Genomic DNA, 4402 nt, shown 5'->3' with positions numbered 1-4402 from the left:
TTTGATGGGCATTAACCGAAAATCATTAAAAATAGTTTAGTTTGAATGCACGATGTGATTTAAAAACAAATGCCTTACCAAATTTAAACAACTCCACCGTTGAAAGACTGTAGAAAGACATAGGTAAAAAATGAAATTCGAGGTATCGGGGGTGTTCCGCAATAACCCCCAATAATGTATAGTTTTTAGTCCTTGTCAAAGTGTAAACAATAGGGACCTCTGTTAAGACAAGGAAAGAGCAAAAAACGCAATAAAAATCAGTAAAATCACTAGTGAAGTAGGTGGTTCCGAAAACTTCAAAACCAGTTTGATTGCCTGGAAACATCTAGAATAGGCGTGTCCTTTTTACCTTTAGTATTACCTTTATTAATTATAATTACCTTTTAACTCCTGCTTTGCCTGGCTATTATACAGGTTTTGATGCTGTCAGTCCCGTTATCCTAAGTTAGTTAGATTTCGATAGCGATTTTATTTTTTCCCCCTGGCTTAATATATTAATTCGGGATCGATAATGTGTTTTAATTTTGGGCGTTAACTCATTATGCAACGCCATGTATCGTTAGTTCAAGAAACAACATCTTGCTACTACAAACTCAGTAATCATCAGTTAATGGCTAAAATGATTTATAGAAAGTCATTTCTAGTTTTGCATTTTAAAAAACTAGTATGACAGAAAATTTGTCGTAAAATACCGAATTTATGAATTCGGAAACTAAATTAAAATTTTTATTATAAAAAATATCAAAGAATTTCAAACTGTAGAAAGGAACACAAAAATAGAATAAGTTTTTTAAAATTAATAAAGAATTTTTAAAAAAAATCCTATTATTAAATAACTGAAGGAATTGACATTCTGAGTTTCTGAATATTCTCAGCTTCAGCTTCTCCTCAGAGTTTAAGCAATTTTTTAAAATAATTGTCAGCAACTGACAAAGAAATAAATTAATCTTCAGGAGAGAACATTTTTTTTTTTTTTAAATATCAAAATAACTTGCATTAATTGCAATGTTGATGAAATGCATTGAATAAAAACATTTTTAATGACTGAGACTCCAATGAGTGTTACGCACGATCATGCGTGTGTATTACAATTGTTGAATGGTTGTTTGTTTTGTATTGTATCAGTGTATGTATATGTATCAAATTTCATTAAAATCGGCCAAGTAGTTCTAGAGATAATCGATAATCTGTAAATTCTCTTAATTTCTTATACCAGTGTATTTGTTTTTAGAGGACTTAAATATGTTCGTAAAATATTTTTTTAAAAATTCATTTGTTTCGCTTTTTGGAACATAACGTGGCCTAACAGTAAGCTTTGAACTCTTTTTTTTATTGGAGAATTCGCTTTAATATTATTCATTCCGACTAAATGTCAAACTTTCTTCTCACACCTTGAATTCAATAAAATGCCACTTTCTTCGCGAGCTAGGAAGTTTATTTTATTGAAATTTTGGCAGGAGAGGTAGGGTTGGATCCTCTTTGGAATAAATTTAAAAAAAAAAATTAAATATGAATGCTGAGAATTTAAATTTCAATAATGTGTAACAAACAAGCATAGTTTATTAAACGATCTTAAAAGAAGTGTTTTAATAATTACATGGGTTNAAAAAAAAAAAAAAAAAAAAAAAAAAAAAAAAAAAAAAAAAAAAAAAAAAAAAAAAAAAAAAAAAAAAAAAAAAAAATATATATATGCACCTTTTAAACACTCAAAAAATATTAAGAACTTTAAAAAAATAACATAATTAGGCAGGTTTAGCAAGTTTTCGACAATTGACGATATTATCTGGCTTTAACCGTCATGCAGAAAAAAAAAATCCTTTAGACATAGCTTTTGACAATTGTCAAAACCTGGGTTTTTGTCTGATTTCGACACTTTTCATCAGGTTTTTGATGTCTTAAGTCAAAACTTAGTTTTCGACGTCAAAGTAATTAGGATAAGCGCACTAATAAAAAAAATTTCTTTTCTCTATTGTTGAAAGTTCTTCACAAAATAACAACACAACAATGTTCTTAACAAAAGGAGCAATAATTTCCAAAGACTTTACATGATCATGATAAAATAACTAGTTTCTGACTAAATGGAAATTTCGAGGTGAAGGACCCTTGGGATTCTTAACTGCTCTGGGGATCCACATGAAAATACGTAATTAGTGAATGATTCCAAGATACTGATCTATAAATAGAATATCGCGAGAAGGCCATTAGCTTGCCAGTGAGTTGATAAGACTAAAGAGCGTCATAAACGATGAAATTAACAAGAGAAAAAAAAAATTTCTATCACTATTAGGGGAAAAAAATATTGACACTATGTTTTGTTGGTCCCCGTAATCAGAGAAAATTCGAGAAATTTTTGGTTCGATTTGAGGGAAGAAAATGAAGTCTGAAATTAAGAATTTCTTGCAAAGTGCAGCAGAGTTGCACGCGAGAGTTCAAAAATCCTTCATATTTAATCCAGATCACTAAACGCACTTGAGGTCCCGCAAGTATTTCATCAAACATATAAAACGAATGGCGTTTTCATGCACTACGGACGGACGGTCCGCCGAAATAGATTGGGGTTGAATTAATAGTGAAAACGTTGAATAGAACAATGTCTTTTTGCATAATTCGTCGCGAAAACATGGTAAAGAAAAAATATCTCACTTTGGAAAAGTAAGAATTGGACTTTTTTAAAACACCCTATGTTACAAAAAGCACCTTTAAGGGCTTTTCAAAAATGAAAATCAAAAGTAAGCACTGCTACGCACCTTCATCAACGTGCAAGAGTGTGCCCCTTGGTTCTGTACAAAATAACACAGTCATGTTTTTTTATTATATTTAATATATTATGTAATATAATGCATCATAATTGTAGCATGTAGTCAACCAAAAAATTTTGATTTTTCATAAATAATAGGACAAATGACTAAATAATGACTAAAACAAACTTTAAATTAAATTTCGTTTCTTGTTTTTAATAAAAATATTTGGAGGAAAAAAAAAGAAATGCTTTAAAAGCAAACTTTATTTACAAGTGACAAACAAATATGGTTCATATGGTTAGTAATCACATTACAATGTACAGAAAAAAGGATAAAGAATATAAGCTAATGAGCATTTAAACATTTTATTGGATTTTACAAAATTCAATTTAAAAAACTTATTTAATAAGAAGAACACGAATTCATTATATTTGAACTGATTCATTTTAGAAATTCTGTACAATCACTTAACTTTTAAGGTACATGGTTTACTTTGTCTTCAGTCTGTAACTAAGCATAATCATATCAAACATATATGAGGCTTAAAGTTGTCCATATATCTAAGCTTTTAAGGCAAGTTCTAAATTATTTTATAAATATTTATTCTAAAAAATTAAAAAAAAGTAACATCATAAATGGGTGAGTTTTGAAACTTCAAGTCAATGAAGAGAGCTCCAAATTACTTTTATTGTAACATTACCTAATTCATTTTGGTTGTAAACATTGGTTTTAAGCAGATTTTTTAAACAGTTGATATCTTATGAAAGAAATATCCCAAGAAAACTGAAGCGGAAAGTATAATTTAAAAAAATTTTTTTCGCTTCATAGCTGAAATGTAAGAAAAGTCGACACCACTACTTTTCTGAATGTGAGAGTCGAGGTAGAAAAAGCACAATCATGGAAGGAAAAATTAAAGACATTTTTGCTTCCAAGTTCACAATGGCATTTTTTTTAAAAATTTCCTTCTATAGGTTAATTTTATGATTCAATTTCTAATTAATGGCAAATTTTTTCAATGGTTTAATTTTACAATACTGTTTTGCTCTATTAAAGTTTTCATCACTCCCATGTAGTCATGCTGAGAAAAGAGCAACACAAGCAGGGAGAAACAAGTCAATATATCTTCTATTTTAACTATGAAGCTAAAAAATTAGCTATGAAGTAAAAAGGTAAGTAGAAGTACATTGAAATAAATCATGCTAAATAATATTAAATATAATCATATTATTCATAAACATGTAAAAAAGTTTCATAGACATGACATTTGATAATCCTTATTATTTTTTTTTAAAAGATTCTTATTTAAATATTTAAAATAAATCATTTAGAAACTTAGAGACTATTCACACTGTATCTGGCTTGAGGGGTCTGCATTAAATGAACTAAACAGATTCATTATCACCCATTACATATTTAATTTGAATTTTTATTTCAATAATAAAAATCTCCAATCTCTTAATTTAAAATGAATTAAACTTTTTCAACTATTTTAATGACTCAGAATCAGCTCCACTGTCACAGAACTTAGGCTATCTTCTATTTTTTTTTTCCAATAAGGAAATAAAATTTTTGTTAAGAATTAAATAATGAAAAAAAAAAATTATGTTAACTAAAACTGTTTTTTTTTTTGGATTAAAATCCTCCTCAAGAAATAAATTACA

Source organism: Parasteatoda tepidariorum, chromosome 1, assembly GCF_043381705.1.
Source record: "Parasteatoda tepidariorum isolate YZ-2023 chromosome 1, CAS_Ptep_4.0, whole genome shotgun sequence".
NCBI lineage: Eukaryota > Metazoa > Arthropoda > Arachnida > Araneae > Theridiidae > Parasteatoda > Parasteatoda tepidariorum.
Note: the sequence above shows the minus strand (reverse complement) of the source record.